This window comes from Gavialis gangeticus, unplaced genomic scaffold (genome assembly GCF_001723915.1).
Source record: "Gavialis gangeticus isolate Ggan-Ray unplaced genomic scaffold, GavGan_comp1, whole genome shotgun sequence".
NCBI classification, from domain to species: domain Eukaryota; kingdom Metazoa; phylum Chordata; order Crocodylia; family Gavialidae; genus Gavialis; species Gavialis gangeticus.
The window spans coordinates 10,857,928-10,869,043 of record NW_017729019.1 but is presented as its reverse complement, the minus strand read 5'-3'; the positions used below and the strand labels follow the sequence as shown (position 1 = coordinate 10,869,043).

At 43.6% G+C, this 11,116-nt stretch overlaps 1 long non-coding RNA gene across 1 annotated transcript; it reads right to left on the bottom strand.

The window, feature by feature from the left end:
- Positions 1-5,376: 5,376 nt before the first annotated feature.
- Positions 5,377-10,178, bottom strand: LOC109295280. Its single transcript, XR_002096716.1, has 2 exons — positions 10,060-10,178; positions 5,377-5,605 (listed from the first exon to the last, which is right to left on the bottom strand). It is a non-coding gene; the product is annotated as an uncharacterized LOC109295280 (long non-coding RNA).
- Positions 10,179-11,116: the final 938 nt, after the last annotated feature.

Below are 11,116 nucleotides of genomic sequence, written 5' to 3'. Positions count from 1 at the left end.
TTCACATTAAAGCACCCTTGTTCCCCCCGCCACGTCTTGATCTTTTATATGTATAATAGAGGCTGCTTTTTGTTCCCTTGGACCTAATGCTCTGTTGTAGCTTGGCCCCTGTTCTATGTTGTGTGACTCGGTGCACCACCGCCATATGGGCTACGCGTGGCTCCATCCATCCCTGTACCATGCCCCAAGCATCGCAGATATCCCAGACGTTGTTCGGTCAGTCTGGCACTCGTCAATCACCATCCCCTTTGCCTTGGGGCCTCCTCGTGCTGCCCCCTGCTCTGGGGTTACTACAGCTTTGGGCTCAGGTGGCTGTAGCCATGCCTGGCCCCAGATCTCCTCCTCGGGGTCTCTAACCCCCTGCAGGGCTCAGGCAGCCTCAGCCTTACCTGGCCTCCAATTCTCTGCTCCCCTTCTCAGGGCTGGGGTCAGTGCACCCCCAAATGCTGCACCCCCTCTGGCACCAGGGTCCCCACACTATCATGGAGCCCCTATGAGGCCTCCTCCAACCCCGAATAGCCTCACCCAAACCACCAGTTGTAAACAGTAAACTATCAACACAAACTCAAGCCCCTTGACTACAACATAAATTCAAGCCATCCAGCTATAACCACATTCAAGTCTGTCACAGGGTTTCTCCCTCTCACCCATAACAACTGCCCGAGTAGCCTAGCATCTTCCTTTTCCTCACTCTAGCAACTCCTATGGTTGTGGGTAGGGAGCTGTCTCCCTGGCCTCAGCCTGGGTTTATATATAGGTTAGGCCCTGCCCCTTCCAGTCAGCTGACTCACCGGTTCCCTGGGCAACCCACAGCTGTGCTTCTTTATCACTAATGTGGCTGCCCTGGTAAGCAGCAGCTGAGCTCCCCATTCCCTGCTAGGGCCCTCTGTCTAGCAGTTTCCACCCTAAGGAGCAGAGCACCTGTGTACCCTGCTCCCCTCTTTATAGGAGCAGAGCACTGAGGTGCTCTACGACAAGGATCTTGTGCTTAACTTTAGGTAAATATATCTGGAGGCATTCTTTCTAATTCTGTATGGTTATCTTTGCTATTCTATTCCTGTGACCTGAGAGTTATCTTTTCTACAGGTTTTCTACAACCATAGATAAGGTAGGATAGCCCTCACCTGTGTAAAGTGGCATAGCCCCACCCATGACTTCAGTGCAAAGTCCAGCAATTTGTCATCTTGGGCAAGTTTCCTCCTTGGATCCAGCGTGCAGCAGTTCCTTCACTATTTGATGATGGAAGCCCATCAATAGAAAAGATCACCCAGGGCAGCCTTGCTGTTTAACGTCCCCAGCATCAAAATAACTATTCATCCTATAGACTGATTCCTCTCTGGAGGACTGTTAGATTTACTAGCTGTGAAAACTTGCACTGAAAGAGCAGCTCTGAGTTACAGGGAATACCATAAGGAGGTCACTTCTTGTCCCTGATTCTGCTCCACTGTAGCCTATTAAGAAGGGTGCTATGTTTTCCCAACCTTCTTTATTTCCTTTCTTTTGCCTATCTAATAACTGTGAAATTAGCTCATAGGAGGTCAGTAATCATTAATCAATATTGCAGTTAACCGTGCCCAAAATCTACCAGCTTCATCCTCTGCCCTCTTTGCCCATCTCCTTTCCCAGCTGCAGACACTTTAGGGCTGAACCTTCCAGGCAGCAGCAAGTCCTGGTGCTCAGTTCTAAGGACTGCTCTACATGTAAAAAACTAAAATCCCTATGACATTGCTGGTAAGCCTAAAAGCACAAATGCCTTTGGAAAGGCAGGGGTAGGGGTGGGAGGATGTGTGTTTCTTTGCGTGGAATCACAACTCGTGGTAGAGGTGATATCTTTTATTAAATCAACTAGATTTTTTGCAAAAAAAAAAAAAAAAAAAGGGTCTTTAGGTCTTTGTGCAGATGCATTTGGGGTTAAAACAGGCCCTCTAGCGGTTTGCCTAAAGTAACAGCACCAACATTAACACAGGCAACACACACCAGGGCTGAGCTGCAGTCAGTGCTGGGTGCTTTGACTGACAGACTCACATCTGTCTGACTCCATTCAGTAGGAAGTCATTTTGACACACGCGTCTCAGCAGCAGCAGCAAACACTGATGCTGGAACAATAGCAGTAACGCAACCTTTCATTGTCACGCAGTCACATCACACTGATGTCAGTGCGAGACTGCAAAAGAACCGGGGAAGCCAGGCCCATAAAGGGGAACGTTACCTCTTCCCAACACACTGGGATACCAGATACAGGAGAAAAGACGCTGGTTCTCATGTATATGCACTGTTCTGCATCCGAGTGCTCTCCGCAAGCTTTGCCTTTCGGTTTGAATCATCAGTTACCATGCTGCCAGCAAAGGCCTGTACATATGAAATCCTAGACAAGAGCATGTTACTTTGAAGAAGTTTGGGGTTCTTTTTCCCTTGTCTCTAGAGCCACATCAATGCAAGCCACAAGCCGTGTGCTCTTTGATAATAATCTTGCATTTACATAGCACCTTTCATCTATTTTAAAAGAGCTTTACTAGCTACATGGGTATATTGACAAAAGTCATCCACAGGGATCCACGTCTCTGGTGGTTTATGCTTGTTGTCTCATTCAATTTGTGCCTTTTATGTATGCTAAGCTGTTTGCCAACATCCCCACCCTCATGTGGAGGGCAGAATGAATTGATATGGAGAGTGGTGTAGTTTGCCCTGGTGCGATGCTGCTATTTGCCTCTCACCCAGTGCTTTTCAGCCACAGATCTCAGATGTGCTTCACAAAAGAAGGTAAATATGCTTATCCCCATTTTATACAGTGGGTTAGGATGAAGTGACTGGCCAGAGGTTACAAAGAGGCAGGTCTCTGGCAGAAATAAGCCTAGAACCAAGGAGTCCTGATTCCTAGTTGCTAGTTTTGACCACTGGACCATGTTGCTACCGGCATAGCAGAGTCATAGGTATAGCTACTCCATATTGTTAAGGTGATGGAAGCTGTAGGTCTTTCATCTGCTAATGTTTGGTCTTTAATATTTACCCTTTATGTTTTGCCTTTTTGTCTTTGTACAAAGCTAATGGGAAAAAAATGTGTTGCCTCTTTGTATTGTTACTTCCATCAGTACTCATCACCAAAACACTGCTTCAAGGAGGGCTCTTTAAGCTCTCAGCTTTGCTGAGATGCCCTGAACAAAAATGCTGCCTGAATGATGCAGTTGTAGAATATTTTCTTTTTGGAAGTGATCAAAAATTACCTGTGCAGAGAGTGCCTGTGGATTAAAGTAAACCACAGCAGCACTTTACAACATTTGTATTTTGCTGACAAGTCTAAAACTATGTGCTTTTGAAGGGAGATGTGTTTCATAGTCAGTAGGGTCGGAAGAGACCTGAGCAGATCATCAAGTCCGCCCCCCTGCCGTGGCAGGAAAAAGAACTGGGGTCAAACGACCCCGGCAAGGTGTTCGTCTAGCCTAGGTGTAACAGCCTTTCTAAAAAATTCCTATAGTGTAATAAAAAAGGACACATTATTTATAGGGTTTCTTTATTCATTGGGGAACCAGGGTGGGGCTGTGTATACCATACTAGATTAGGACTGAGCAGGCCTGAATTCAGTTTCTAGCTGCCTTGGCTGGTTGCCCTTGGGCAAGCCACTTTACCTCTCAGTATCCTCATTTCTTAAAAGGAGATGGTATTGGCCTTCCTTGAGAACTAGTGATGAAGCATGCTTTATCAGAATAAAGATTTAAATTATGCACCCACCCTTGCCAGATAATTAATAACTTGAAAAAGGATTCTATTCCCTAATATTGTGTAAGGGGGGTTGATTTTGGTAGAAGCTAGAAAACTCATTGGCTCATTCTTATTAAACTCGATAGGACTTTTTTGTAGAGGGTAAACCAGCAGCCATATCAGATGTCATAAGTCAGAATGCTATGCTAGCAGTATTGCTAGGGTGCAGGATTTGTATTGCTCATAGCTATACTGGATCGGGGTCATATTTGGTCACAGATATCTGGCGCTAGTATTGGAAAAGGGCTAGGGGTGGGGTTGGGGCATTGAGTTTTCCTGAGTCATTACTTCAGGGGAGGAGTAGGCTGGATACAGGTCCTGCCTTGTTGAGTCCAGGTGAGCTGAAGAGGTAGGAACGCTGTGTACCTGGGGTGGGGTCCCTTGCTTGCAGGTGGCTGTGAATCCCCCCTGTCATTGTCTGTGCCTCCCGGCTGCTGCTGGCTCCAAAGTAACTATGCTGCTAGGACTTCCCCAGGTTTCAGTGAGTCTTAGAAAGCTTTTTCTGGTAGCTGGTGATGGAGACAATATACAGCCCCATAGCTGTGCCCCTCTGCAGACATGAATCCTATGAAATTTCTTCCACGGGGCCAAAGTCAAGTCTTAAAGTGAATTAAAGATTTGGAGGGTCGTTGGTTGTAGTTGTGTTGGTCTAAGGGCATAGGCAAGCAAGTTTGGGTAGGTGTGATATCTTTTATTAGACCAACAAAATAGTTGGAAGAAAAGCCTTAAAGATTTGGAGGTGCTCAGCTATGATAGTGATGGTGGTGGGGCATAGAAGTACCTCTGAAAGATGATGTTGGTTCTGAGCACCAGTTAAGTACCTTTAAATGCATGGCATATTTTGATCTGTTACTTTTTTTTTTTTAAAGAAAAGGTTCATTAAATATATTGACGGTTGCAATGTTGAAGGCGAACACAAATATTGCCAGGAAAATTTCTGGTTTGAAAATATGGTTCTGTTCCTGGAATTGGGGTCACGTAACTCTGAGCTGGGATTGTGGCTTTAACAATAATTAGTTTTGGGGGGGAGGGAAAGAGAGAGAGAGAGCCTGTGAGATGTCCAGAACGATGTACAAATTCTGCTTGGGAGCCAACCTTCGGAAAAGTGACAAGAAAACCAGGAGTGTCAAAGTTGCTTTCAGTCTGAGAACCCAATATCGTGTTCCATCAGCAGTGGGTGTTAGGTTGCTGAACAAGACATCAACACATGCCTTGCAGTGATTTGGATTTGTGAGGAATGCTATCAGCAAGCATTTTTTTTTTTTAACGCTTTTAAAATCAGTCAAATAAAAGAAAGATTAGGCAAGGAACAGAGAAATAATACAGGACCATAAATCCTTGCAATCCGGCACTAAATCTATCAAAGCAAATAATATGTCCCAATGGTGGAGGGACATTATTTGTTTTTGTTTTAAATTTGCTAAGCCTCGTTTTTTGAGCATCCGTCTCAGGGAGATGAGGGCCGTGAAAAGGCAATTACAACTGGTGAATGATTAGTGGTAGATGTGACATTTTTATGTGTCAAATATGTTTAACTGCATTAACCTTTGTGGAATTTACACTGACATCTTAAAAGATCTATCTCGCAAGCAGCCTGAAAAATCTGAAACCTCCCTCAACTTAAATCTTATTTACATTCATTTTATTACAAAATAAATGGGCCTAAAATTTTAATGGAGTTTTTGCCAGGTTGTGAAGGCATCGCTGCCAGGAAATCAGATGGAAGCAGGTGTTGCTTGTAGATTGCAAAGGGAAGGTTCCTTCTGCAAATGCACAGCTTTGTATGCGCACCAAAAAAAAGTTACATTCCAGTTTTGCTAGTGGATGTGCCATCCTGGAGGGAAAATCACTGAAAGAGACAGGGTTACACATCTAATTTAGCTATATTAGAATTTAATTTCCTGCTAATGAGACATTTAAGCTTTCAAGAAAGCAGACTGTGGTCGTTTGTGGACTTTTTAATCTTTACATATTATGCAGACTGTAAGTATACTTCCAAAATAGTTCTGTTTTTTTTTTTTCTGGAGACTTTCAAAGATTATACAGGCCATTAACATGCTGGGTGGATTGCTCCTCTCATTGCCAGTTTCCTAGCATGCTTGGTATCTGGATGCTTTGTTTATCCAGTTTTCCATGGGGAGCACTTCCTTCATTTGAGTCGTTGTGCAGTAGTTCCTCTCGTTGCCGATTCAACTCCATGTCTCTTGTGCTTCACTCCACTGAAATCTGATTAGGTACGAGACAGACTCCGGTGGAATGAAGGACAACAGAATCCATGGATCATTCTTAACTCAGAAAAATCGAGTGAACATAGAACATATGAACATGTCCCATAAAAAAGAAAAAAAACAACATAGCAGGTACAGTGGGATGTTCGTGTGACATGCATGACCGTGGCAGGAGACATGATATTTTGCAACGAGGTCCTATGTCGGCTCTTTTTTGCTGTAAATTCTCTTTGCTAGGGATTTGCAAGTCCAAAACTCTCTGTTTTTATTTGTAGCGTGTAACAAGCTGACCAGTGGGTACAACTGCTACTTACCAATGCCTGTGAGGGTTTCTCCATCACTGGAAAATCCTTAGATCAGCATGCTTTTTTTTCAGGAATCTTGACTAGCTCAGCCGGAGCTCCAGGTGCAGGAATCCCTAACAAGGTTTGATGGCCTGTGCTTTGATTGTGGTCAAAGTAAAAGGCCAAGAGGGTCCCCTTCCCAGTTTAAAATCTATAAATTTATGATTGCTGAGGAATAAGTGCATATACAGTTTTCTTCTATGTGTTCATCTTTCTTCATGATCTCTATCACCAGGAAAGAAACCTGTAACTAGTTAAGCCCAAACTCTTCCTTTCACACTTGGTAGGGGAAGAAAATATCTCTTAGTTCTAAACAGATTAATCCTGACTTTGGGCACTGGAGTCTGATTGCTGCAGGTTTGTTGTCAAGGACAAATTGATCACACAGAAAGGAAAGACTCTTTCTACCTTATAACATTGGTTTTGCAGACACCTTAATACAACAGTAAAACCGATTATTCACATTATGGTGGTGCTCCAAGCCGCCAGTCAGAATGCAGGTTCCCACTGGGCTAGGAGCTCTGCAAGCCCACGTGGATCCTGCCCACAAGAGTTTGCAGTTCACAAAATATAAGAAAAGCATGTTAGAAATATCAGGTCTAGGGTAAAAGAAAGATAGTGATGGAATGAAAGACCCTTTCAAAAGAGGACCACAGGGTGAAATCGCTTGCTCTCCTTTTGGAGGATGGCCCTCCTTTGGAGGGACCAATCCTTCCTCTGCATTTGGAAAGCACCTAGCAAATTCCGGGTGTTGTTGCAGTAAAATCACACTAGTCCTGACACTTTTGTCCTTCCCCTCCCAACAGGACAGCCCCTTTTTGCCACCCCTTGCAGAGATAATATTGGAAGCTTTAATATGATGTCTATAGCTTACACTTGCATAATGCCTTTCGTTGAAGGCAGTCAATTTAAGACATGATTTTTTTTTAAGTGTTGTAAAGCTGACACCAGATGGGAAAGAGAAGTTCACACAAAATAAATGGCTGGGTGGGGTTCAGTTAGGGAGGCAGGAATTAGGGCCTTATTCCAATCTCATTAGTAGAAAACTGAGCTGTGTCCTGTGCAGACGATCACAGGAATGTGGCTGAGACTTTCCAAGCTGCCTGGAAGTTGGCACCCAGTGTTCATGAAACGCAAGCTTTCCCAGGGTCTCTCTGAAAAATCTCAGCCCATAGCTTTGGTAGAGCATGGGATCCAGCATGAATAGGCTTGGAAATTTAAACGGGGGTGGAGAAAGGAGGGGATTGAGGGGTAGGATCTGGCAGCGATTTGCTAAAATGTGGGTTATTAAATCACATAGCTGCTGAGGTAGGGCTGGGGTGGGGGGTTCTTTTTACTTCCCTTTTAAATACAAACCTGCTTTCTGCTGCTGTGTTGAGGCCTCTCCCTGAGCTCTGTTGAGACATGTTAAGAGCTTTGGGGCAAGTTCTTGACAAGGGTGGATAAAGGAGGAACCCTTCAGCTGAAATTCCTCCTGCAATCCTGTCTTCTTTGAAATGCCTTTTTATCAGGCAAGTTCCAACAGGCGCTGGTGCAATAAACACCTACCGACAGCTTCCAGCACATTAACTCTTTGCAGCGATGGATGCAGCAGCATGCTTAGAGAAAGGACTGTCCCGGCCCAAAACCTGTTTGGCTTCCCTCAGGAACAGCTCAGATTGTAAAAGCAAGGGCACTTTATCAAAAGAAACTTCCATTTAAAAAAAACAGCATTAAAAACGTGATATCTCTGCTCTAGGGACCCACCTCCAAGAGCTAACTAATTCCCTACCTTAAATAACCCATTTAAAGTATATTAAAGGTTACCGATATCATTTTTTTGCAACCTTTAATTAAAGAGACACCTCTGGGTTTTGGCTGGTCCCCAAAGAGAAGTCTTGAGATTTAAGCTTCAGAATAAAGCCTGTCTCACACTTCCACCCAAGGGAACAGCAAAGATCCTTTGCCTCCTTACATGTGATGGGCCTTTATCTAAAGGTCAAATGAAATTGTACTGGACACCTCAGATGAACTTTAAAGTGAGTGAAAGTTACTATATTTGCTTGTCTAGTGAGGGCTAGAGAGAAAGATACTGGGTCTGAGACAAAGCCCATTGACTTTCTGCTGTCTTCAGTGCGCTACGGCTGAGAGCAATAGGCAGGAAGCCAATGAAAAGTTCACTGCTACTGGGGCGATGGCACCCGCTCTCCAAAATGTCAGTGACCTAGGGCCTGATCCCAAAAAGTATTAATCACAGGCTTAATTCTCATTGATGCCTATGGAACCCAAGCACGTGCTTAAAATTAAGCATATAATGGTAGGCTTTCTCTCTGAGCTGGTTTTCAGAAGGGCCGAGTCTCTGTCCCTCCTCCTGGGTGCTGTGGAGGTTGCAGAGGGTCCATATGTCTGAAAATGAGGCCCTTTGGAGACAGTGTCTTTCCTGATACTCAGCCCCTTACTTGCTTAAGGGGAGGGGAATCTGCCTCCTGCCGGCAGCTCGTTCCCGCTGCTCAGCTGCTTTCATGGCAGCACCCTGTAGTGATCCTCTGAACATGCCTGTACCACTGCAGTCACTGATATGAAGCCTTTCAATCTGGAGAGAGCTGCTGTTTTAAAGGAAAACTCCTCGGCGTCTAATTTCACGAGATGCATGAATGCCTGACTGGCTTAGCTTCGGGCGACCGGGTTGAGCCAACCCAGGATGGTCACTTGAGTTATCACTGAACAGCAATGGTTTTAAAGAGATAGCTGGAAGCCATTTCCAGAGCTCAAGACCCCAAGCTTTTAAAGCCTTTGAGAGGGTCTGGCTGCATTCCTTTCCATTAGTGCCGGTGGGAATAACACAAACAGACCCAAATGAAAAGCCAAAGGCCCATTGGCTCAGCAGAATCAAGAAGTAATCCCCATGGGTCAAGAAAAGACCCCAGTTACACATCTAATATTTCATTACTGACAACACATAGCAATAAATACCCTTCCATGACCACGCACTTTGCAAACATGGTTAAATCAATATGAGTTTTTATACCTTTTTCTCCTTAAAGAAAGATGACAAAGTGATGCTCTGGTACTCTTGAGGGCTAATATTTTTACAAACTTTTGATTTTTTTTTAGGTTATTACATCATTTTATCTGTGACAACAAATAGAAGGAAAATTATAAAACCCACTTTTATGAAACGATATATTAAAATAAGTTCACAGGCTTCTTACAATACAAGCAGCGTAGGCAAAAAAAATCTACCCACTGACATAAGAAACTAAACATCTATACCTGTCAGTGCAGGTCATAGGCCTAATTTGGTAGGTCTTTGCACTGAATAACTCAAATCTAAAATAACTCCACTGATTTTCACTGGGTTACATTCTCCTTGCAATCAACTAATACTGAACATAATTTTTATCACCTGCATACCTGCTTGTGTCAATTGCTGTCAGAAATAATCCAGTAATTAATTATCTAGGATTTAAACATCCATTAGAAATGCTTAAGATATTTGATTTTTTTTTTCTTTTTCAAGAACTGACTACTGCCATCAGTTTGCAAACAGCAAGGGACAACTATCTTGCTATTCAGCATGGCTACATAAACAGGGCTGCTGGTATGTGGGCAACACTAAAGCAACCTGTTGCAACCTATTTCCTTCCCAGCAGAATATCCTTCTAATTCCTTTCTTACAAAGCTCCCAACCTCATCACTTATAACAGAATATTCTACGTATAGCAAAGCACATTGTAGCACTGTTCACTCACCTGCCCCTCGATAAACTAGGTACAGTCCCAGTCTTGTAATAGCTTTACTTAACTTTAAACCAAAATAAAATAAAATAACAACTATGTAATGACTAGAAAGACAGAAAAGAAAAATAAAAAGTCAATTAAAAAAATCAGAAACTTTTTTTCCTTTTCTTCTTTTCCTTTTCTTCTTCTTTTCTCCTCTTTTTGATAGGGCTCCAGAGAAAGTGAAACAAACACATAGAAGAAAATGACTAGTCCTCTTATTAAGACTGTAGTCTTGCTTTCAGTTATCTTGTCCAGCTAAATAGACTAGAAGCAAATAAGAAGGTTTTGGAAAGAAAAAAGATGCGTGAGGGGTGGGGGTGCAGAAGAGGAAGAGAAGGAGAGGAGCAGATACCAATGAAGGAGTGTTGAAAAATGCACAAGACTTTTTTTTTTTTTTTTTAAATAGTAGCAAGGATGGAGAAGAAAAGTTCTGCCCATTTTAAGGTGGTGTCCTTCAGGTTCAGTCTTTATTCACGCTGTTGTTCAGGAGGCTCCAGTTACCTGTGGGCCCCAGCCAATGAAGAACTGAAGCACTTCACCTGACTCCACCTCTCACCCTCCCGGGAAGGAATGCAACGCTGCAGGTCTGACAGCAGGCCTCATCTGTCTTTCCCCTCTCCTTTCAAGCACAGCCAAAGGGGTGACTTCTGAATCAGTCCACAGTCAAGCAAAAGACCAAAGCAAGCTGGATGACTCCGACCCTCTTGTTCACTTACGTGGGGTTTTCCATTCTGGCCCAACCTGATGCGAGCAGGAAAGGACAAAGACAAACTTCCTGACCTTCTTAAAAGGTTTCTCATCCATGCACTGATTGCAACTTCTGCAATGCCACCGTGCCCACCACTTGAAGGAACGGCTCACCCCTCTCTTATCCCGCCTTTGTCAACTCCTTATGACTTGAACGGGCCAATGTTGTTGACAAACACCCTTCTTTTTGGCAAAAGAAAAAAAAATACAGATTTGGAGAAACCAAAATCCTTTGAAAATCTGTGATGATTTCATCAAATTGTCAGGTTTTAATCTGCAA